Source organism: Mytilus californianus, unplaced genomic scaffold (genome assembly GCF_021869535.1).
Source record: "Mytilus californianus isolate M0D057914Y unplaced genomic scaffold, xbMytCali1.0.p SCAF_4, whole genome shotgun sequence".
In the NCBI taxonomy this organism is placed as follows: domain Eukaryota; kingdom Metazoa; phylum Mollusca; class Bivalvia; order Mytilida; family Mytilidae; genus Mytilus; species Mytilus californianus.
The window spans coordinates 97,197,496-97,224,626 of NW_026262690.1; the positions used below are offsets into that span (position 1 = coordinate 97,197,496).

At 33.5% G+C, this 27,131-nt stretch overlaps 1 protein-coding gene across 1 annotated transcript in view; it reads right to left on the minus strand.

Moving 5' to 3' along the window:
- LOC127698948 (TNF receptor-associated factor 3-like) overlaps positions 1–24,408 on the minus strand; it is a 127,104-nt gene extending 102,696 nt beyond the window's left edge. Inside the window, exon 1 of the mRNA XM_052202726.1 lies at positions 24,217–24,408. The gene's annotated coding sequence lies outside the window, so the exon portion shown is untranslated. The remainder of the gene's footprint in view (positions 1–24,216) is intronic.
- Between the last annotated feature and the right edge of the window lie 2,723 nt (positions 24,409–27,131).

Here is a 27,131-nt window from a genome sequence, read left to right on the forward strand (position 1 = left end):
AAGTCTACAAAACACAATTATTAAGGTATTACACAGGAAACGTATGCCAAAGCAAAATGACCAATTCTTGTTTTAATCATTCCGTGTACAAAGTTATTATAAGAGTTTTATAGTAATATACAACACATTTTGCTCCAGGAAATTCTTTCAAATTTCAAATTCTATCACAGTGGCAACACTGAATAAAATTTCAGACCAATAATAACGAAAACAAAAAAATATAATTATTTTAAGATTCTTAATGTTTGAATATAATGAATTTCATAATATAGCTATAATAAAGTACATTGATTTTTTTTTAATTTTCTGGTTGTAAAATTTGTCATTAATTTTGATTAAAAGAGATTAAGCACAAACTCAATGCAAATTAATTTGGACAATTTTTTCCATTTTTCAGTTTTTCAATTTTAAGTGACACAACTTTTATCGAAATTTGACCAGTGTAGAGATAACATGCAAATAATTAAATGTAAGAACTTATTGCCCATTTACCAGCAGATATGTAGCGACCATTATCGTGACTTGTATAACTGCGTATGCAGACGCCGGGGCGGGCGGGCATGAGTAAACTTCCAGATGTATTGACCAATATGACGTTCACTTTTGCCATACAGGGTCGATTAAAACAACTCACTGTTCTTAAGTATAGATACGAATTCAGCAAGTTGTCTAATTTGTGGTCGGTGAAAATTTGTATCCTTTCAAGATTTTAATGATCAACTTCAACGGTTCAAAGATGCAATTTTTTTGCAGTTATATAGAAGAAGTTCTTGTAAAAGACAAGAAGTCGCTGAAGAAGACTATAGCAGAATGGAACTGTTTAGTGTGAGGTATAGCCGTGCACATTATATATATATATATATAGTTTGCGACGGGTGTCTTGAGTGGTTTCACCTGAGATGTGTTGACCTGAAAATGGTACTTAAGGTTACATACTGGATGTGCAGAATCTGCAACCAAAACAAATAACTAAAAGAATTTTAGACATGTATAAATGTTCTTTTAGTTTACCATTGCTATGTTCAATAAAATAATTTTCTATTCATTTAAATTTGTAAAACAACGTATATGGGGCAACGACACGAAGATAGTACAACGTATCATAAGGCTACACACAAAAAAGACATAATTTGCAAATATTATGCAAAATTTGTAGGTAACAATAACTGAAGGTAACAATAAAAAAACGATGTTATTGTGACCTGCAGTTTCCGTATGAAATAGGGTCCCTGTCCGGAAATACATTTCGGCAATTAGTCTCGCAAGTAACAATCATTATTTCTTATTGTTACTTTTTGCGGGTAATCGTAGCCAGTGCCTAGAATAATTGTTCTCAGAGCTTTTGCCTTCTGGTTTCGAATAAAGAATTAAGCATTGTTAAGATAATCACTGAATTCAGATATAAATTGCATTTCATCATTTTACATAACTAAGATTAAAAGATTATCTTTATGCAAATTTATCAAAGTATGAAACTTTTGAAAAATGTTATTAAGATGTAGTTCTCTAATATTATTATATAGAGGGCATGTAAATAAAAATATAGCTTCATCTTCAACCGTGTTGAGTGAGCAAAACTTACCTGCGTATAGTATACGTTTATTTGCTTCGTGTTATCTGTACACCTTTATCTGTATAGTAGAAAGGTCGATTGCAGGATAAAAGACAATAACGGCACAAAAAAATTAACAATGGAGGAAAAGGACCTAAAGGATGAAAGAATACAGAAATGAAGACCCCAACCTTCCAGACAATTAAATTGACAGTAAGGATTCTAAACGTATACATTTTTTCACAGTAATTCAAAGAATTAATCTTGGCAAATAATTATTTATCGCCGAGTTTCTGGTACTGCTATTACATAGTACAGGTTCTGAGAGGAAGATACGCTTTTAGGATTTAGGATATAAGGTAAATAAGGTGGAATCCGCGAAAGCCTGGGAAAAAGTGGAAAGTGGGAAAAAAAAATACAAAAAGCGGGATTAGAAATGAGCACCCCCGTGTCATCTCTCTGTTCTATTTTTAAAGATGTTATTCCTGAAATGTCAGACAACACAGACCTTCTAAATAAGGTTAAGAATATCAATAGTGAGATTACTTCAGATGCTTCTAAATTGTCCGTTTATAAATTATAAGACATTATTTAGAAACTAAGGTTCAAACTCCTGGGATAACTTCTATAACGTAGGGTTTATTGACGCTACTTCGGGTTCGACTTCGCAAAACCGGTCAATCTGGTATACGTCTTGATCGACCTTCTAAAGTTGATAGGATCATTAAATTTCCTCATTGTCCGATACCTTAAAAACAAAGGTGGACTGTTGAGTGTTCAACACCTTTAAAAAAGAGAACACCCTCAGACCTGTTTGGTGTAAACTATTATCTCTTTAAAATTTCGAATGTCTTCTTGTTCTTGGTGATACGCACTTTGTTCCCATATATCTATGCTTTTGTAAAGAAGGAATGTCTCCTTATAGGCTCAAATACACCTTTTGTTCATGCTCCTTATGTTTTGCCACATCAGGGGTTATTCTTTGCGATTTGTATTTGGTACAGCTTGTCCAAAACGTCGATTTACCTGCGAGTAATATTGACCCAGAAGTACATTTGTTGTACTAGTATTTGAAAATCTTCGTCTTCATGGTTTGGACCAGTGTCGTGCCTCTGTAGCAGTGACTTGATCTTCTTGCTGTAGAAGTCAATATTTACCCGTCCACTGTTTCCTGGGACTTGAATAAGGATTATAAAGCATCTTTGATCGTCGTTCCCTTCTTGTCTTTGATTGGAACTAACCATCTGTATCTTGAAAAGACGTCGATAATGCACAGGATAACTTTATAACCCGTTGTCTCTGGATAAGCATTAATTTCAAAAAGATCAGAAACCCAAATCTCATCTGCAACAGAACGATTACGCTCCGTTCCTGGAACTTACGTCTGATAGACTTGTGCACCCTTCCGATAACGCATTTGCCCTATAAACTTTTTGGAGGCCGATCCCAAACATAACCTTAGCTGCGATAAAAGATCAAATGAAGCCGCATTCAATTCTTTCCCTGACTGTAGGTTTGTGGCCGAGAATTTCTTGCCAATAACAGATGCATTTTCCAGTATCTCACTACCTACCGTTGCTGGTACAGTATCACCTAGCCCATTTTCTTACTGAATTTGATACAGTAGATCATCAGACTTTGTTTTTGGAGCAATGAAGCCCTAGAGCAATGTATCAAATTCGCTCAAATGCGATCGTCTTTGAGTCGATAAAAAAAAACATGTTTGAAGACTCTTAAATCAAGAGGCGACAGGATAACGTCGACTGCTTTTGCAACTGTCAGAACCTCTTCAGCGAGCTCCATCAGAGAAATAAAAACTTTGTCTCTGTGGAGAAGACGTAAAGAATCTCGAGCTTGTCTCGTTTATTGGGTCGAGCTGACAACGGAACAGTTCAAAACGTTTTGTGAAGAGTGGTTGTTCGAACCTTAAGAATTGGCTAACATTGAACTCACGTCAAGTCGAATGGAATATCAGACGCAAATAAGAAGAGTTTTACATATCCTCACATAAGAAAGGAAGTCTGATTACAGATAAGCTTGGGTTATTAATCAGTATGCATTGGAAGAGGGAGACGACAAAATCATGAACAACAAGCACCATAACATATACGTACATTGCTCAATAGTCTGATTGGCGCGTAAGCAGATAGATGTAGGAGGTGCTCTGAGGAACACTTCATTGAAACGTACATAAAGGAGGCCATTACGGTACGTGTACTAGTATTTACGAAGAAAGCTTGAAACATTGAAGGGATTTTGCCTTAATTTCAACAAAGGACACCTTGTGAGGCGAACTCATGTGCATAGACGTTTATATGTATAAGTATAGACATGAGGCGTCGAACAATACTATAATGTAGGTCGAATACCTGATGAATTTGAAGAGCTTTGAATCCAAATATTACACAAGAAATAAGCTCCTTATAACCTAATGAATTATGTTCATTTCATAACACCTGATGCTAATAACAGTTACAAGTGCATAAAAAATGATGACAAACATCTACAAGAATGACAACAGGTTACAAACCGTGTTTCTGTAGTCCTTTGGATAATTAGATGTGTACGATACCACAATCGATATCGGGAAGAGTCAGGAATTGAACCAGACCAAGCCAGTTTGATGCCATGAAACCTCAGGGGGGATCGAAAATCAACTTATGCAAAATTGATCATCTATTGTAATATACTTTCAATAAAACATGTTGCAAACTGAGAAAAGGGTATCATCGGAAGTGGGTGTACGGTGGCGGAGGTATATTTGAAGCTGTCAGTAATTTAATCTGTCAAGTATAAACCTCTTCTGCTTAAAGAACATGTGGGGGGGGGGGGGGGGAGGGGAGGGGGCGTAGCAGTCACCAGTGCAGAATGCAGAATATAAAGAGATAAAAAAGAGGACTAGTAAAGTCAATGATGGTGTTGTCAACAGACTGACCTCATTCAAGAACTTCTTGGTACCTACTATACAAAGTGTATCGCAAACAACTCCCTAAGAAGACAATACCTACTATACAAAGTGTATCGCAAACAACTCCCTAAGAAGACAACTCCTAGTAAATGACAGCATATCAAATTAAGCAATACCTTCACCGATGCATCCACCATGATTTCTCAATAACGGACCAAGTTGAACAACATCATCTCCAACATTTCTTCCACAAAACATTTCAGCAGTTCTAGTTCACGAATACGAAACTAACGCCCAGCTCAACTGAATAACGCCGAGGCAGAAATATCTATCAATATCGAGACACAAAATTGACTCTTCACTTCGCTGAGATTTGTGTCTTGGTAGAAGGACATTTTGAAAAAGAATGATGGTACGTTGGGTGCTGATGAAGATCTTGTATTGCCTATCCACATAGGTTCCATATAAACTGTTCAGAACCGCCAGATAAAGACTCTCAATGACAAAAGATCATCAACAATCCAGGTGTTGTCACCAACATTTAAGGTCTCTTAACCTACTAAGACGATTCTCCAAATCGAAAGGTCTGGACCAATTGTGGTTCATTCACTAACTCTGGAGGGGGAATCACATTCTTTGCAGCTCGTTATTGTATAATCATCAAAACGACAAGCAAGAGAACATTAGCGTTCACAGTAGAAAGCTACCAATGGCTTTGCAGACAATTATTACAAACGACGGTTAATGTCATATAAGAAAGTAGCCGAAGTCAACAAGATGACAATATTACGTAAAGTATTCTGTTCCATTAACCAAAATATGATTATACAACTTCGTATTTGATTAACCATCCAAAAGTTTTGACTCAAGTGACAATAATGAGTCAACATACGTCATCAAGGGAACGGTGTTGTCTGAAATAGCAGGTGTCTCCTTATCACCAGGCATGAATGATATATCGGATACATCACATTCAAATTATCATGCTAATGACAATAACAATGATTATCGCACACGGACATATATAATTCAGCTACAAGACAATTAGGACTTTTTAAATAAAATGACTCCGAACAAATTTTTTTCACTTCTTAATGTAAAACCAACAAACTGAAAAAAATTTAACATAAAAATCTAACCTATATAGCTAGGATTTACGATGATCTGAATTGTACATAAACCAATCTTGTTAACAGATTAGAGTGTAACCTTTGTGGATTGGTATAAAGATAGGTTGAAGAAACGTATGTGCGGCCATAAATTAGACATATACAACAATGCAAATGACACTGTTTATCAACAATTTAAGTTTTAGTAAGGTTAATCATTGAATCTTTTATATGCGGCTTCGCATCAACTAAAAAATATACCATCGTATTTATGCTCCCCATCTTGCAATACATCTCCGTAGATAAAAGGACGACTAATCAATTCGGGAATTAGGAACTATAATGCCCTATGGTTACCTATCTAGTCATCATTACTGTGATGGGGATGAATATTCTTAACTCTGCTTATCGACGTAGAAGTAGCCAATGTTATCGTCATTATATATCAACTACTCTTCATGGTATTTTCATTAATGAACTTCTGCCGTTTATACAGAAGCCATTGGGTATTCATCATATTCGCACGAGGTTATGTTCACTATCCCTTTCGAAACTTCATTATCCGAACAACTTATTCTTTGAAACCACTATTATAAATTTCCATTCAAATCAATACAAACTTACAGCTATCATCTCGGTTATAGCCCATCAACGATTTTTCAGATTAGATGTCATTGTCATAACTCTCCTATGTCAACAGGGCCTCAATGCCATCAATTAAGGCCATATCCCTCATCATAAATTAGTTCAATGGGAATAAATAAACTCATCATAGATACCAGGATTGAAATTTTGTACTTGCGCCAGACGCACGTTTCGTCTACAAAAGACTCATGGGAACATCTCCTTACTTTAAAGGTTTGTCTGTTCCTATCAACTGCTCCAAGAATTTTTTTCCAAACTACGAACATCTATTCTATAAGTAACCAAAGTCGGACTTCAGACACACTATGAAACTACCTACACTAGGGGAGGTGTGATTCAGATGGCGATAAAAACAATCTAAGTCTCTTTCCTCTTGCAGCAGTATAAGACATTTGACTTCTCTACCCTTTACTCTATTATTTTCCATTCTAAACTTAAAGGCAGTTTACTTTGTTTTGACTTTAATTAGTCCTACTTTGTTTCAATACAAAGTTGTAGATACAAATATCTTGTTTAAGGTATGAATCTTACTTCGTAAAAATCACTCTGAATCAAACAAAACATTCTCTGACACTAAAATTATCAAGGTTAATGCGCTTCAGACGCAGAAAATTTATAAAGTTTTGTTTTATTTTTACAGCACTGGGTCGATACCGCTGCTGGTGGACTATCAGTCCCGGGGATATCACCAGCTTACTAGTCAGTACTTCGGTACTGACATGATTTACAACAAACCTTTCATAAATTGATTGTTTATATTTTTATAAATTATTAAGAAAGTAAGGTTTCATCTCCATCGGGTAAAGTTGCCTTAAATGGATTTGGATTTTATTTTTAGGTCTTTTTTGGTCATAATGATCTTCAACACCATCAGTTTTTATACATCATTGGCTTTCAAATATTCGGCTTTGAGTGTTCCTGATGAAGGTAAATACAGAAAAACCCATCGGACACATAACATTTACAAAGTGTTATCTTATTTTTTTTAATAAATTAGATGAATAAGACCACGATTCAAATAGAAGTAGAGAGAAAATACCTCTGCCGGTATTGATTGAACCTATCACAACAGCGCTGATCCAGAATAAACACGCCGTTTCATTTCGCAGAAACTACAGTATTTGAGGGGGCCAAAGCTATCCCAGCCCTTGTAAAATGTTGATAATTTTGAAATTACACTATTCATTAAAGCAGACCGCTACTAGGATGTAATTAAGATAGATATAGTTCTATGCGACTGACCGAAAGCGAAGGGGTCAAAAAATAGATATTTGTTATCTGGACCACTTACTACATGTACAAGACGAAAAAGCAATTCACGAATGATGCAGATTTTAACAAGTCATGCTGGAGAGGATAATGATTTTAAAAGGTTTTGGAAATTGGAGTCCTATGGTATAAAAGAATACGACAAACTCAACAATAAAAAAAGGAATATCAAACAATTACCATCAACATCGATAACTTATGAGGATGGAAATGACGTTGTGGAACTCCCTTGATTTGTCTTGTATTACCGAAAAACGGGATGATTGCAAGAAAGAGGACCATCAGAGTCGGTACTCGCTTAGACCAGGAACCAAACTTGTTTAAAAATATTTGGCGGCATTATTAAAGACCATTAGATATGCGGTTTCATCGAAAAGGTAGGTGGTGAGGAGGACAACAAGCCACATCGCATTCATTACATTCCGCATCGCACCATCAGGAAAGATTCTACTACTACTCCGATTTGACTTGTTTATTATTGCAAAGAGAACTCAAAAGATCCGAGTTTGAATGACTGTCTCGACTCATTTCCAACAATTTCAAATGATATAACCAAGATATTTACCAGATTTCATTTTCAGAAGTTTATAGTGACATCAGACATTGAAAAAACATTTTCGCAAGTTGGACTTCATAAATCAGACTGTAGCGTAACTCGCTTCATCTGGTTAAGTGACCCAAAAGGTGCAACCAGTCCGTTCACAACTTATCGTTTTCTGGGCTACAAGCTCACCATTTGTACTGAATGCAACTTTGTTAAAAACATTTTGAAGATATCCCTATTCCAACAGCTTAGAAAATTACACAAGACTTGTCTATAGACAATTTTAATTAGTCTACTGATGTGGATGAGTTGATTGGTATTTTCCTCGATTTCAGATATTTATCACAGAAAGGAGGCCTTAACCTCGGATCATGGAACTTTAATTCTTACAAACTACGACAATTTACCGACAAAGAAAACGTACTGGATTCTAGTAACGAAATACATATTCTTGGAATGTAGCGAACGACAAACTTTTGTTTTCAAGGTACACGTAACAAAAAGAGAAATATTGCGACAGTCATCTTTAATCTTTAATCCACAGGGCATACTTAGTCCAGTGACAGCGAATGTTAAAATATTAATGCAGTCACTATAGAAACGTAATTTTCGATAGACAAACACTTATCTGAAGATTTAGTTACACAATGGACTAATTTAGCTACAGAGCTTAAAGATATACCATCAGTTGAAATTTCCAGACTACTAAACAGCGATGGATTATCACCACAAATAGCTAGTTTAAACATGTTTACTGAAGCTAGAAAACAAGGTTATGGATTATGCGCCTGTATTATTCAAGAAAAACAATCTCAATTAGTTATGGCTAAAAATAAGATCGAACCGCTTTAAGATGTACAAGTCAGGAATATAACAGTTGTTTTCCATTCGTTTGATGTGTTTGAGCTTTTGATTTTGCCATTTGATAAGGGACATTCCGTTTTGAATTTTCCTTGAAGTTCGGTATTTTTGTCATTTTACTTTTTACTCTGTTGATACTAGCATTGATGAAATCTTAGTTGGAGCTAAATTACGGAAATATGTATTAAATATTCTAGGAATCACAAGAATCACATTTTGGTGTGATGGCCAAACAGTTTTGGCTGATTTTGTCGAAAACACACACCCTTTATTGCTAAAAGAACCTCCGAAATCTTGTAGCAAATAAAACTTGGAGGTATAGTCCAACAAACTGTAACACCGCTGACTGTCTTACGCGAGGAATGTCGTCTTCGGAATTTCCATACAATGAAACTTGGTTCAACGGACCTGAATGGCTTCCAAATCAAAAACCGAGGCCGAATTGAGATCGAAATTCCGTTGCGATGGCAACAATAGCGGCAAATGGAAGTGAAGAAAATAAACGGAAAATTGAACAAATGGATCAAACATTCAAATTTTTAAAGGAAGTGATCAATATAGAGAGGTTCAGCAACTATCCGAAACTAGTTCATATAATACCTTACGTATTGCGCTTTATTACAAATTGCAGAACACTCAATCAAAACAGAAAATATCGACAGTTAGAGGTAGAAATGCTTCAATTTTGTTGATACGGAATATACAGCAATCTGTTTTCATGAAGGAAATCCGAAATATATAATTTCAAAGGATAACAATCGACTATGTCAGCTATGTATGATTATATGTCGACAGAAATTGTCTACCAAGTTCAGGAGAAGAAATGACAATGCTCTCGTTAACGAAACAGTGAAGTACCCTTATTTGCTTCCGTCAAAACATTCGTTTACAACATTGATTATATTAGACGCACTCAAACATAAAAAACAAAGTGGAATAAACGGGACAATTACTATCATTCAACAAACATTTTTGATACCGAAAATCAGATAAAGAGTGAAAACCGTATAACGAATTTGCATTCCCTGTAGGAAGACAACCGTATGTTGTCCCTGACCCACTAACCTTGCCAAAGGATCGTCTTGGAGAAGACCCGTATTCAGTGTCACAGGAGTTGATTTAACTTGAGCATTACATGTATGACAAAATGGTAACAAGGAAACAAAGACAAACTTATGTTTATTTACTTGCGCCTCAACCGGCTGTTCACATTGAGTCAGTTCAGGATTTAACGACACATTCGTTTTATTAACGATTCGTAGATTGGTTAATCTTCGATCTTTATCGAAAATTATGATATCTGACAATGCTTCTACATATAAAACAGCAGCATCAGAGATTTCGGAAATTTTCAAATCGGTTACATAGTACAGATTCATGATGACTAAAAATTTATGGAACAGTGGTATCATAAGGGACATTGTGCTCGGCGGAGATCAGCAATAATGCGTACAAAATTTGGACTGGCCAATAGACCGATAATCAAAGATAAATTTCAATGGCACTGGTGAATCTCAAATATTTAGAACGAGTGTTTGTTCCCAATACCGTTATATGTAATATAACTGAGAACAATTCCAAATATAAAATGATTCAGCGATAATTTTATATGTGATTCGTGGACTGTAAACAAATTGCATTCTACACTATACGATCACGTGAATTGGGGTTGGGGTTGGTATCAACAAGGTCATTTGGTCTATGCTCTACCTCAAACGTGTATGAAGTGTTTGTTGTGTGAAGAGGGAACGCGGAAATGGTCTGTACCTCTTCCAAGGTAGATTAACTCCTAAAAATGGGGACATTCTATATCAGAAAAAATGGAAGGCAATTGTACGATGGGATTGGTTTGGGTATCGATCCCAAAAGCCATTTCAAGAGCATCTATATCATACGAGATGCTTCCCTTAATTAGGAGGGACATACATTTTCAGCACGCGGAAAGAGCTTTATCTGTGCTTAAACTATTGCCGTAACGTCAGCCTATACATTTGCCGTGGATTCTTTTTCTAGAATCAACGCTTCTTAAATCTGTGGCTGAAATGGACTCATTTGTTGTCTGCTCTTTGGTCGGGTTGTTGTCTCTTTGACATATTCCCCATTTCCATTCTCAATTTCATCAAATCATATTCAATTGTTTCCTTTGTGTGCTTAATTTCATTAAGTTTGAATTTGCTAATTATTTTTGTTTTAATTTCTGTTCACTAATGGAATTAATTTAAAAACTTACCTTTAACTTTTGTAATTTTTATATGCCTTCACTGGGAATCGAACCCCTCCTTGAAATCTGTTATGTGTGACTGACATCAACACATCGACGAAACCTCTCGGCTACCAATTGGTTGCAACTTAGATGTCTATTTTATATATATAAATGAACATAATTATGATACACATCGGGACACACAGGGTTTGCACCTTTATATATATATTTCGTACTATGAACATCAAAATTATTTATTTTATAAAAATATATCCTTTCTCTATTTGAACTGTACACGTATACCTAACAACAAAATTATTTTCATTTACCTGTGTTTAAAGTTATTGCAAATGGCTGATATTTTTGTTCGAGCATATTGTTTTTCTTAAATTGTTTAACATTTCATAGCGGTATACCATGTTACTTTTATTATTCTTCCCTTAGTTTATTTATTTTGTATTTACATTGTATCATAGGTCAAATTTATTTGTTCAGTGTATGTTCACTGGTGTTAATATGTCTTTTGATTGAGTTAAGCTATTTCAGTTGATATTTTATAGTGTGTATTTCTATGTTGTGATGTTACACTATTGTTTCAGAAAAAGGGTGAAGGTTTGGTACCATTAAAACGTTTAAACCCGCTGTATTTGTTTGCACCTGTCCTAATTCAGGAATCTGATGTTCAGTAGTTGTCGTTTGTTGATGTGGTTCATAAGTGTTTCTCGTTTCTCGTTTTTTATATAGATTAGACCGTTGGTTTTCGCGTTTGAATGGTTTTAAACTAGTAATTTTGGGGCCCTTTACAGCTTGCTGTTCGGTGTGAGCTAAGGCTCCATGTTAAAGACCGTACTTTGACCTATAATTGTTTTCTTTTATAAATTTTGACTTGGATGGAGAGTTGTCTCATTGGCACTCATACCACATCTTCCTATATCTATAATAGACAATCGTATAGTATAAGTTGGTAGCCGCGAGTTTAGGATCCATGATTTATAGAGTTAAGTTAGAAGTAGAGACTTGTCGGTTTAGATTCGAATCCCTGTTTTCTCTTTTTTGTCCCTTTTCTTTAGTTTTTCCGTTTTTCTTATTTTGTATGAAATTGTGAATATTTTTGTAATAATAGCGGGTTTTTCCATTTATTTTTGGATTATTATTGGCAAATTCACGTATTTGAAAAAAAATATGATTACATTCAATTTGTGCATTTTTGTTTTACATATATAGCATGATTTTATCTGTATTAGTACATATCTTTACAAATGGTTATTCGCAAATACCTATGCAAGTAAATTGTGATGTGCCTAAAATTACGTTTCTTGCTAGAAATTTCGGTAACATACTTATTATATATACTTAAAAATAAGTTCGAATATGTCTTATTTTGTAAATTACGGATAATATTTAGATGCATAATAATTTAAAGACATGCGTGTTATGTTATATTTGTATTTCTCTAACCAATTAATTGTAAACATTGATTTATTAATGCATCGTTGGGCATGATAACATGGTTATTTATACTCACTTACAATACCTTCTTAGTATATGTAAGAGAATGATAATCCCTTTCTTCATGATTAAGTTAGATAAAGACAGCAACTTGACATTGACAGGTAAAGCATCCTTATCACCAGGTATCGAAGTCACAAGATGTTTATAAGCTCAAACAGGACATAATAATGGCTCGACTAAGCAGCATAGAGAAACATGATGAGTGTAATCATGATCTAGTCTAGCCTTTGACCAATTCAATAAAAGAAGGATACCCTTATTACTAACAATAACATTCTTCCTGCTTGATCAATTGTTAACCGGGATTAAAAGATGCAGAGCTTCTGCTAACCAGATTCGACGCCCTAAGCATACCGAAAAATGCCAACGTTCGAAAAACCATAAACTAGCATCTACATAATCGTATATATCTAACAACTTAACAATATCTATTAAATGTGTCGGTAACAATGGCAATTTTGACAAGGCCACATGCTGATTCTTATGTCTCAATCCCCTCAAAGGATTCTGTACTGATCCCCGATTTAAAATTTTCACACATGATTGATTTTCGCAAAACAGCTATACACATTTATTTGAAATACTAGAAGTCCAAAATTTAACTGCTATATAAATCGCATACATTTCAAGCACAGATATGTGCATTTCCATCAAAGACTCTGGTATGTCCGAAAACAGTTGTTCCCACAATTAGAACGTACTAGAATTTTACAATGCGTAAAATTCGGCTTGCCACTGTAAAAACGGCTTCATTGAACACGTGAAAAATTATTCATATCCATTCCACGAAATCTGAACGACACATTTTTCAATATATTCCTTCTCATATCTGGAGGATACTCAAAATCAATAGACCCTAGCGCCTGCTATTTTCTTAAACCAAGGACACACATTTGAAGCTAAAAGTACACTATGTTATATAGATACAATGCATAAGTGTGGATTCTTGAAAAAGAAACCATGAGCCCGGAGGGCGAATGGTTTGTTTTTCATGAATCTACGCTTATCCATTGTATCTATAACTTAAACTATTGTGTTAATTTCTATTCAAAATCAAAGCCTTTTCTTAATTAGAAGGTATTGTAAGTGAGTTTAAATAACCATGTTATCGTGTCCAACGATGCATTGATAAATCTCAGATCACAATTAATTGGTTAACAAAATACAAATATAACACTTCTACCTTTAAAGATCTTTATATTACCAGGCATATAAATATTATCTGTTTATACAAAATAAGACATATTCGAAATTATTTCTTATAAAATTGAGAATGGAAATGGGGAACGTGTCAAAGAGACAACAACCCGACCAAAAAGCATATATAAAGTATATATAATAACTATGTTACCGAAATTGTTCTAGCACTCTAGCCACATCACGATTTTCTCGCATAGGAATTTGCGAACAAACCTTTGTAAAATTATGTAGTAAAACAGATGAAATCATACTATATTTATAAAACAAAAATTGACAAATAGGATGTAATAATTTTTGTTTCAAACATGTGAAATAGCCAATAATAATTAAAAAAAACTGTAAAACTCGTTATTATTACAAAAATATCCACTATAAAATGCAAGGTTAGAAAAAAACCAGGATAACTTAACAATTGGAACAACAGAGAGAATACAGGGATTCGAACCTAAACCGACAAATCCCTATCTATAACTCATTGATTTTAACCATGCTAACCTCGCGGCTACCAACTCATACTATACGACTGTCTATTGTGTCTATATAAAGGTACAAGCCCTGTGTGTCCGATGAACCGATGTATATCAGATGTTCATTTATATATATAAAATAGACATCTAAAGTGTAACCCATTGGTTGCCGAGAGGTTTCGTCGAAGTGTTGATGTCAGTCACACATAACAGATTTCTAAGAAGGGTTCGATTCCCAGTGAAGGCATATAAAAATTACAAAAATTAAAGGTAAGTTTTTAAATTAATTCCATTAGTGAACAGAAATCAGTAAATGAGCCAATTCAAACTTAATGAAATCAGGCACACAAACGAAACAATTGAATATAATTTGGTGAGTCAATTTCAGCTGCAGATTTAGGAAGCGTTGATTCTAGAAAAAGAATCTACGGTAAATAAATAGGCTGACGTCATCACAATGGTTTAAGTTATATAGATACAATGGATAAGCGTGGATTCTTGAAAAAGAAACCATGAGCCCGGGGGGCGAATGGTTTGTTTTTCATGAATCTACGCTTATCCATTGTATCTATAACTTAAACTATTGTGTTAATTTCTTTTCAAAATTAAAGCCTTTTCTTAATTAGAAGGTATTGTAAGTGAGTTTAAATAACCATGTTATCGTGTCCAACGATGCATTGATAAATCTCAGATCACAATTAATTGGTTAACAAAATACAAATATAACACTTCTACCTTTAAAGATCTTTAAATTACCAGGTATATTAATATTATCTGTTTATACAAAATAAGACATATTCGTAATTATTTCTAATAAAATTGAAAATGGAAATGGGGAACGTATCAAAGAGACAACAACCCGACCAAAATGCATATATAAAGTATATATAATAAGTATGTTATCGAAATTTTTCTAGCACTCTAGGCACATCACGATTTTCTCTCATAGGAATTTGCGAACAAACCTTTGTAAAATTATGTAGTAAAACAGATGAAATCATACTATATTTATAAAACAAAAATTGACAAATAGAATGTAATCAATTTTGTTTCAAACATGTGAAATAGCCAATAATAATTACAAAAAAACGGTAAAACTCGCTATTATTACAAAAATATCCACTATAACATGCAAAATTAGAAAAAAAAACAGGATTACTTAAGAATTGGAACAACAGAGAGAATACAGGGATTCGAACCTAAACCGACAAATCCCTATTTTTAACTCATTGATTTTAACCATGCTAACCCCGCGGCTACCAACTCATACTATACGACTGCCTATTGTGTCTATATAAAGGTACAAGCCCTGTGTGTCCGATGAACCGATGTATATCAGATGTTCATTTAAATATATATTGATTGATTGTTGGTTGCTTAACGTCCAGTGGCAAATATTTCATGCATATTCAGGACGAGAACAAGTTCACAATAAATACAATAGGTAGGTTCTGTAATAGATTAGGGATTATGGTCGGAGAAATTTAGACTGCCACGGGAAAATGAGGGTATATTGGATAGGGACAGAAATTTAGCCTTGCAACAGGTCACCTACGGACCCCTCAAAGAGTTGTTGCAAGGGTTCTTAACGTGCAAAGAGCGTGGTACTCTCTTTACACGAGGCATCGGATTTAACGTCCCCATTCTGACCGGACGTGGCTGCAAATTTGTACATCCCGCACAGCCAAACGGACGCCCCACTTTAGCACGGGTTTTACTGCCGGTCGGAGGAAGACCAATGGTGACCATACTTCTATTCCCCAGTCACCCTTGGGGGTCATTTAAATATATAAAATAGACATCTATAGTGTAACCCATTGGTAGCCGAGAGGTTTCGTCGGTGTGTTGATGTCAGTCACACATAACAGATTTCAAGGAAAGGTTCGATTCCCAGTGAAGGCATATAAAAATTACAAAAATTAAAGGTAAGTTTTTAAATTAATTCCATTAGTGAACAGAAATTAAAACAAAAATAATTAGCAAATTCAAACTTAATGAAATTAAGCACACAAAGGAAACAATTGAATATAATTTGGTGAGTCCATTTCAGCTGCAGATTTAGGAAGCGTTGATTCTAGAAAAAGAATCCACGGTAAATGAATAGGCTGACGTCACCACAATGGTTTAAATAGACAATATTTTATTGGCACAAGCGCATTTACAATAAATGGTAATGACCGAATGGATAAACATGGTATTAAATAAAAACAATTATGTGAATATAAAATACATGTAAATCTATTGCAATAGATTACTTCTCGTATTTAAACAATTTGTTACGAAAGAGGAAGATAGTTATAGTGCCGTGTAGGATTTATTATTAAGTATAAGCTTTATTTTATATTTATCGCACAAAGGGGTTATACTTTTTTCTGTAATTTTGGACATTTTGAATTCAAAAGTCTCTCTGATACTGGAGTACCCTCTACAGTGTAGTAGCATGTGCTGTTCATTATCAATTTCGCCACATTTACAGATTTCACAAATTCTTTGACCCCTGGGCACTTTTTTAAATATCTTCCTCTTTCAATGGCAAGGTTATGAGCACTAACTCTTAATTCACACAATGAGGATCGATCTGATCTATTTCTTAAAGCATGAACATAAGCTGCACGTTCACTCATTTTGTAAACACTCTGGAAAAATGTTAATTTTGGAGATGCTGAAATATTTGCATGTTGTTCTTGAAAACCCTGGTCAATTATTCTTTGTTTTATAAAACCAAAATAGGGGTTTAATAGTGGGTTTAACGTTTGACAGATATGATAAACCTAAATTTTGAATAATAATATTTAACCTTTTAACCCAAGGGTTGCTCATTTTTGTAGCATTATATATTTGGTGAACTAAACTTCCTTCAGAAGTGATTAAATGGTTCCAGAATTTAATGCTGGATAACATTATCCTATTTTTTAATGGCAGCTTGGCAAGTTCGGAACGACATTCATCATTCGAGGCCTTACAGTGGACTCCCAAGATTTCTTTAGTGAATATTATATGTATATTTTCATAGGTATCAGTGTCTTTAAACGTCGAGATAATTCCCCAGATTTCGCTACAATAAAGGAGAATAGGGGCTACTAAAGAATCAAACAGTTTTTCCAGAAGTTTACAAGAGTTATCTAATCCTATTGTGTTCTTTTTTTTAAAATATGCTTTCCTAGCTTTTTCCATAAGCGAAGTGATGGCGACATTAAAACTGCCATTATATCTAATATTAATACTCAAGTAACAATAATTACTAACTGTCTCTAAGGTTTCGTCATTATAATAAAATTCGTTAATAAAATGCTCCGCTGGGTGCAGCTTGATACGACCGCAGAGGTCGAACCCTGAACAGTTGGGGCAAGTATGGACACAACATTCAAGCTTGATACAGCTCTGAATTTGGATTGTGATTAAATATTTGACAAAGCATAGGTTTCTGACACAGAAAGAATGTGGTCTAAGAACTTAATTTTTTTTAATTTACCTATTATGGTCCAATATCCAAAATCAAAATACATGGTTAGATTCAGCATATCAAAGATCCCCATATATTCAATTTTAGTTGAAATCAAACAAAATTTAATTTTGGACCCCAACTTGGACCAACTTGAAAACTGGGCCCATAATCAAAAATCTAAACACATGTTTAGATTCAGCATATCAAAGAACCCCAAGAATTCAATTTTTGTTAAAATCAAACTAAGTTTAATTTTGGACCCTTTAGACCTTAATGTAGACCAATTTAAAAAACAGGACCCAAAATTAAAAATCTAAATACACGGTTAGATTTGGCATATCAAAGAACCCCAATAATTCAATTTTTGATGAAATCAAACAAAGTTTAATTTTGGACCCTTTTGACCTCAATATGAACCAATTTGATAGCGGGGCCCACAAATAAAATATCTAAATACATGGTTAGATTCAGCATATCAAAGAACCCCATATATTCAATTCTTGTTGAAAACAAACAAAGTTTAATTTTGGACCCCAATTTGGATCAACTTGAAAACTGGGCCAAAAATCAAAAATCTAAATACATGTTTAGATTCAGCATATCAAAGAACCCCATATATTCAATTTTTGTTAAAATCAAACAAAGTTTAATTTTGGACCCTTTGGACCTTAATGTAGACCAATTTGAAAACTGGACCCAAAATTAAAAATCTAAATACACGGTTAGATTCGGCATAACAAATAAATAAATGTGGTCAAAGATTTTACAAATCTAATGCGCCATACTGTGCAATTAAAGATTACTTCTTGATATTTTTCAATATTTGAAATTTAAAAAAAAAAAAATATTTGAAGAATAATTCTTTTTAATTTCTGAAATCTGAAATGAGAAAAAATTGACCCACCACAATTTCTTTTTACACCCCCCCCCCCCCCTCCTTTCCCCCCAAAAATTCTTTCCCTCAAGATATGGTCATAATCTCAATTCAAATTTCCAATTGAGTTTGCAACCATAATTACCCATTTAAATTTACCATAGTGCTAACTTAATCTATTTTATAATAGAATTTAAAATATGGTGTCAAATCTTTCATATGGATTTTTTTGTAAAAAAAAAGATGCAACATTTGCAGATATTTTTACTGGTCTTCCTTTATAAATATGCATTTCTTTAAACATAATTTAAAAGCAGTGTAAGGGAAGTAACCAAAACGTTGTATTTGGATTACCTCCCTTACACTGTTTTAAATTATCTTAATTGTTCATTAACCATTACTTTATACATAATTCAAAAGCAGTGTAAGGGAGGTAATTCAAATGATGTATTTGATTTATCTCCCTTACACTGCTTTAAATTATGTTTTGTACTAAAGTATTTGTTTGAAACAAACTCGTTCTGCACATCGAAAGAAGGCAAATCTAGTACAAGGCGTTATCAATAAGTTACAATGAGAGTAACCTCCCATTGTACGCAATGTTTGTAATCGTTAAGTTTTTCAAACGATTCTAATTACTTCTAATCTTTTGTTAAGACGAATTCTTGACATTAATGGTTATTTTCCATTTGAAATGATTTAAAACGCCTATATATCGCATTCCGTTTATCATGCTTTGCATTGGCAGCAGCCAATTTTGTACGGTACATACAAACAGTCCATTATTGGCAAACGAAACTACTCAGTGTGTTAAAAGTATGTAATAACAGAACCAAATCGGTAATCGACAATCAGACTATTGTCCACTATTTATATCGAGATTGATATCATCAAAACGATATACGAAATTCAAGCCAGATGATCTGAATTTTTTATACGAGTTATGAAACAATCTTGATTTTTTTTACTGGTCAATTTCTTTTTCATTGATCAATTACGTTCCGATTTTCCTCAATTTCGAGAGATCCTTATTAATTATAAACGAAAACTTATCTTCATAAAGTTTCAATCTGTCATCTTTAATGATATCGGTTTAACCTCAGTGATAATAGTATAAGCAAATCAAATAAGAACAAGAATATGTGTCCATAGTACACGGATGCCTCGCTCGCACTATCATTTTCTATGTTCAGTGGACCGTGAAATTGGGATCAAAACTCTAATTTGGCATTAAAATTAGAAAGATCATATAATAGGGAACATGTTTACTAAGTTTCGAGTTGATTAGTTTTATAGATATAAGAAGATGTGGTATGAGTGCCAATGAGAAAACTCTCCCTCCAAGTCAAAATTTATAAAAGTAAACCATTATAGGTCAAAGTACGGTCTTCAACACGGAGCCTTGGCTAAACATATTTTATTTGTTCAAGTACAAATTGGATAAGACACAAGTCAAACAGACTTATGAAATCTTCTCCATTAACATTTATAGCAATATAATACAAAATATATGTATGAGCATGCATGTATAGAATGGTATATATATTTAATAATATATATATGGATTTATGTCAAAAGACAGAAAAGTGAAGACAGAAAGAAAACAAAAAAGCAGAAAAAATAAATAAATGAATATTTAGAAAACAAAAACAAATAAACTGCTTCGCTGCGCGCAGCTGGATACGCCCGCAGAGGTCCAACCCTGAACAATTGGGGCAAAAATGGACACAATATTCAAGCTTGATACAGGTCTGAATTTGGATTGTAATTCAACATTTGATATATTATAGGTTTCTGAATAATTGTAGTCAAAGAACTTGAAATTGGTTATATGAATTGAATTTATATTCAATTAAAGATTTCTTGCTGTTGTGCAATACACTGTGCTGTTGCGCAATACTTAGTAAATCTCTTCTCAGACTATAAACAAATAAAGTTCAATTAATTCACAATGTCATATTAGAAATTTATGAAAATCAAAAGGGAGCTTACATCAATAGATATAAACAATTCACCAAAGTTTCATGAGAATTGCTGACAGCATTTTTGAGTTATTGTCCGAAAACTGGAAAATCCCCCTTTTTTAATGAATAAAACCCCATAACTCAGAAATGTAAGATGTAAAATTTATAGAATTCTAAAGGGAGCTTACATCAATAGATAAAAACAATTCATCAAAGTTTCATAAGAACTGCTGAAAGCATTTTTGAGTTTTTGTCTGAAAACTGGAAAATCCCCCTTTTTTATGAATAAAACCCTGTAACTCGGAAACGTAAAATCTAAAATTTATAAAAATCGAAAGGGAGCTCATGTCAATAGATATAAACAATTCACCACAATTTCTTGCAAGTTGGTGAAAGCATTCTTGTGTTATTGTCCGAAAACTGGAAAATCCCCCTTTTTTAATGGATAAAACCCCATAACTCAGAAATGTAAAATCTAAAATTTATAAAAAACGAAAGGGAGCTCACTTCAATAGATATAAACAATTTACCAAAGTTTTATGCAAATTGGTTAAAGCGTTTTTGAGTTATTGTCCGACATGATGACAACGAACGGACAGACGGACAACGGTATACCATAATACGTCCCGTAAATGGGCGTATAAAAATAAAATACAAAAAAAGAAAAAGAAAAAAAGAAAGACTTTTACTTAGATGATGATGTGTGTGCGTTCATTGTTTGCTATCTAGACAATTAGAAATCTTTCCGAACTTTTGATAAACTCGAAGACATCTTTGAAAAATGGTTTGATTTTGCTCTAGAGAAAGAAGACAACTGCCCGAGGTTAGTAGTTCGGTTTATTCCCGATTGTCCCACTTTTTAAAATTTTAGAGTTCTGATTGTCCCACATGAAAAGTTCTGATTGTCCCACATTATTTTATGAAGTAAAATGTTCTTAAATAAACAAGGTATATATTGTTTGTTTTGCTAGATAAACAAGAATTAATTATTGCATGTTCAAACTTTTATTTAATATAAATTTTATAAAAGCATAAGATATGATTTTTTTGGTATATCATCAGATTAATGCACTTTTGAGTAAATAATATAACATTTATGAATTATATTTATAAGCTTACGTTTATTTATATAAAACAAATATCAATACTGTGATTTTAATTTAAATTTTTTTTCGAAAGTTTTTAAAATGAATTAAGATATAATCCATGCAATTTAAAGAAAAGTGTAACTTAAAACTTAATTACGCTGTACACTATACACGCACTAGTTGATGGAGAGATGTTTCCACTAGTCTTTGCACTTTTACCAGTGAAGTCAGATGCCATTTACACAAGATTCTTTATCATACAGAATACAATCTGATGGTGGTGACGGCAACACCGTTAACTATTTGTAAAGCTTTATATTTCAGGGGGTAGAGGAATCGGATGGCTCATATTTTGTATATAGATCCATTGTGTTACGAAGTTCCCGTCTGTCATATAATCATTGTCCTTGACTTCATGTTCATGGTTTGGTGACTGCTAAAAACTGTATAGCTTGTTTTCGTCATGTGAATGTCTCATTTATCATAAGTTCTAGGATAACTATACTTGGCTACTAGTCTAATATATGGTATCCTTGCAATGCCTACATGTCCGTCAGACATCATCGTTCACATGACCTCGACCTCATTTTATGGATCTATGAACAAGGTTAAGTTTCAATGGCCAAGGCCATATCTCAGATGCTATAAGTAGTGGGTCAAATACTTTTGGTGTATGGAATGGTAGCAGGGTGTACATGTCTTTGTGACAGAGTTAATCTGACCTTACCTCATTTACATGGAACATTGATAATGTTAATTTTATGTAGTACTAGTTGTATAATATAAAAATAAGGAGATGTGGAAGTAAGCATTTATAGGCAACCGTATGGCCTTCAACAATGAGAAAGCCCATACAGTATGGTCGGCTATAAAATGCCCCGATATGGAAAATTTTATATAATTCATTTGAGAAAACTAACAGCCAAAATACCTAAACAATTTACCAAAAAAATTATGACAAACATGAACCAACGACAACCACTCAAATACCGGCACGATACTGACTTGGGACAGGCATATACAGAATGTATAATCCTTTTTTCAAAGACTTTCTACAAAATACAGTAAGTTAGTAAAACATGCTGTAATAGTAGAATCCTAGTTTTTACACTAACGATGTTTATGATCATACTTTTCTAAGACTATTGATGACGTCCTTACATTAGCTTTCAATAAGGGGACGACCATTTGATTTCGAAAGGGGGAGGGGAGGAGGATTTTGAAAATGAATAACTTGGTCTGGTATTAACTGAAAATAAATGACTTTGCACAAGACAGGATGAAAAATTGATATGTGATGTTTTTTTACTTAATATTATATTCTATGATTGATGATACTTCAATTGTACACTGATTGTTTACCTGTAACTATTCCTTCTACACCCTATACAAACAAATTAATCACTATCAAAACAATTCCCGATTGTCCCACATTTAAGCTTCCCAATTGTCCCACAAACATATTCCCGATTGTCCCACAAAATTTCATTACTTTTTTACCTGTAATTTTAAAAAGTGGGACAATCGGGAAGACACCAGTAGTTCTATGTTAATTTTACAATCATTTGGAAGCCAGCGCAGACTTTCAAACATTTTATTTCGTATGTGTGAATATAATATACATTTAAAAAAGAAATTATAGGAATCTTCACGATTAACACCACAGCGACAAGAAGGGTCAGAAATAATATTGACCCTATATAGATCATAGTTTAAGGATGATGATTGGACTTCAACTTCATCAAAAACTACCTTGACCAAAAACTGTAACCTGAAGCGGGACAGACGGACGAACGGACGGACGGACGAACGAACGGACGCACAGACCTAAATACATAATGCCCCTCTACTATTGTAGGTGGGACATAAAAATTGCAATAACTTTCGTTCGATAGAATTCACAATCCATGTGCTCTTTAGCCTATTTTAGTTTTGTCTTTTTTATTTTTATTTTTTTTTTTTTTGGCCAGGTAGAAATTTGACTTAAAGAAAATGTCATGGTTGAAAAACTGTCATACAATGTGTCCGATAATAACACATTATCAATTGATAATTCAAATGACTATGATTTCATATTTCTATATTTAGATTCAGGATTTGCAAATAGATCATAATGATATTAAACGCTCGTGTTATAGTGTCCAACGTTGCAACGTTGCAAATCAAGAAATCATAATTTTTAAACCGGCAAAGTCAACTGTTATGGTGGAAAGATGAAAGTCATTAGAGGCTTCAATTGGGTCGAAATAAAAACAAGTGGGTCGAATTAAAAATAAACCCGGGAAATCCTGTTCTATTTTTAAATACTAAAATTCTAAAAATAAAACGTGAATTTGATTCACTTCTATTTATAATAATATCCTATACATAGAATAGAATAGATTTTTTTGTTCACCAAATTAAGGCCCAGGAGGGCATGTAACACATAAACAATGTGATTATAAACATTTGCAGAACAATAATATATTAAATCTACTAGACAATAGACATGTAATAAAACAATATTAAAACTTATATACATTTATGTATTATAAAGTAAATGTTGTCACACCTTTAATCTTATAAACATTCTTACCAATAAATGGAATAAACTAAATCTAAAAACTGCATTCTGCAATATTTCGGGATTTACAATCATCCTAGTTACACAAAAAATCGCCAGCACACATTTACTGAGAACTTTCGTGCTCCTTAATTGGATTTCTAGAAAACAAATCACATGAACTGTCTATGCAAAAATGTCGATTTGAGGGAATTATGGTCTATCAAAGGCGGGAGATTTGATTTAGAATGCAAAGTACTAATTAAATAGTTGCCCCATTACCGACAGTACTTGGCAATTATTTCCTTTATGGCGTTTTTAATAAACTATTTATGGAAAAAATCAAATGGATCTAGAAGCGGCAGCTAGTTGGGCGAGGGATTGGCTGGTGGCTTTCCATCCAGATAAATGTACTGCAATATCTGTCACAAAAAAGAAACAATCTATTCAGTACAGCTACATTCTACATAATCACACACTTGAATCTATAACCACGGTAACCTCAGCTAAATACCTTTGTATCACAGTGCAGTAAAACCTGGGTCAAACATATAGACGACTTGACATTACAGCCGATTTCAACGAGTGTGTAGCTAAAGGTAGAATCTTTGGTTAGCTTCCTTGAAATCTTCCTTGCTAGCTCAACCATGAAATCATTATTAGGTAAGGCACATCCAGCCTTTGGGTGGAGTCAATAGTTAAGCAGAGAACCAATCAGAATTAAGTGACAGAATATAAACATTGTAAATCTAGTTTTACAAGTCAGTTTAAAAATAAGTTTTCAATCTGAATTTAAAATTTAGTGATTCACAAGCATGCATGTTGTAGGTGTGTTAATATGATTTGCCAAAATGATGAAAAGTTAACTGAAAGCTGAAATTCAGTGGCGTAGCTTGCCCTCTGTTACTACAGAGGCAGGGGTCTAGTGTGCTGTATTCCCCAGAGGCTATAGAGGTTTTGCAATTTGAACAAGAAAAATCTATTAAAAATGATAGTGGTTGTTCAAATATAATTCATCATAATAATGTTAGCATGCCTTACACTAAGTTATATTATAGATTTATTAGTTGATAACTGGTACATACTATCATACATCATTTACAATGTTCAGATGAATACTAGTATATAAATGTACTCAAAAATTTGTTATCCCTTTTTCAAATCGAATCCTTTCAGTGAACTTCCAAGATCTTAAATTCATTGAGAATAAACTTGAGGAGATGAATATGAGCTATACGTTAATGGCACAGTAAGCCAACAATACAACAAAATTATAAGTCATCTGGAGGTCGACATACGGTCTCAAACAATATATATATATGGCCATACAATATATGTCAAGCATCGAAGTTACTTTTTTCTTTTCTCTATGTTTGTACGAACAACATAAAGTTATCACATATGACAACCACTGACAAGTTTCCTGAAAGTCAATTCGAAAACAAAATCTGTCGATATTTTTCAATTCCATCGCACACTCAAATATTAGTGGCTGTACCTCATTGTTACATAAGCTATAACTTCATACCAGGCGGGAGAAAAGACCTTGTTCGATGGCCAGCAGAAGCCTGCACAAAATTTTCAATGTACAAAAAGATTAAGATGATGATCATGTATTCGTTTATTCATGCACCACATCACTTTTATTGGTTGTGTTTCGCCCTGATATATCTTGGAATGTCTTCAAATTCTTACATGGTTTTGAAATTTTTCCAATGGTGAAAATGACAACCGGGGAATGAAAAAAAGAAATATTTACGCTATTTTGAAGTCTGCAGAATAAATAGTCCGTATTTAGTTGAAATTTTTAATATATAAACTGATATCTGTATGAACTATCAGACTAATACCATATATGTCTCTTAAATTAATGACTCCTTTAAATATTTAAAATTCCCTGCTAGTGAAACACTTAATTTGAAATAGCAAGAATAAAACTTGAGACCAAAATGCACATAATTTTCTGTGCATGTTGAATGATGTATATTTATTTTGATTGGTATCAAAGTCAATGAATCTCTGACGGTTATTGGAGTACTACACGTAGGAGGAAATATCAACACACAACTATACCTTACCGGTTATATATATGAGGGTTTGGAAAGTGGTCTTCAAGTATTTATTGTTAATTCTTTTCGCCCATAATTTCATTTCTTTGATATTTTAGCAACTTTTTAAAAAAATATCTCTATTCCTTTTAAGTTCAAATTAATTTCAGAACATTTTTCTGTATTCTGTAAACCGCAACCAGATCCTTATGTACTATAACTTATTTTCTCACAAAAAATATAATAATTTCCTGAACTGGTCAAGACATTTGATCGGAAAAGGCTCGAGAGTTGGATCATCATCTATTTTACTGATTTTGCATGGGGTAGGATTAAATAAATCTTTTTGCTTCAATTTTGTCAATTTCTTTGACTCCGACATATCTATATTACTGAAAACTACCGCAAAGGCGATCTCCAATAAGGAGAGGACAATGTTCCATCAGTCTTGAACTGGCAAAGGTTATGAATCAATAACAGCAATAAGACGATACAAGTTGGTATATTAGCATTAAGTAGCGATTCTGCTGCACAAGGTGGAAATTGTTTAAAAGATTAAAAAGTTTTTTTTTATACTTTTTTGACCGAGGCAAGCTGCGTAAGCTATGCCAATGAAATTCCTTATTTTTTTCTTCTTCGTAACATTACAAATAATAATATATTTAACTTGTCTGTTGAATTTGTTACATCAAGTTAATAAAATGTAGTTGGATATGATTGACAAGTGCTTCACCGTATTCACTTTTGCATACACATATGTTTAAAATACACCCGGACAGGTAAAAAAGATTGGAAGGTGTCCAAATGTACATATGACCTGATCATTCAATCTAGGTCAGATTAAAAATGAAGTAGAGACATAAAAATTGTTCTTCACGGCTGCATTATTTATCTAAAACT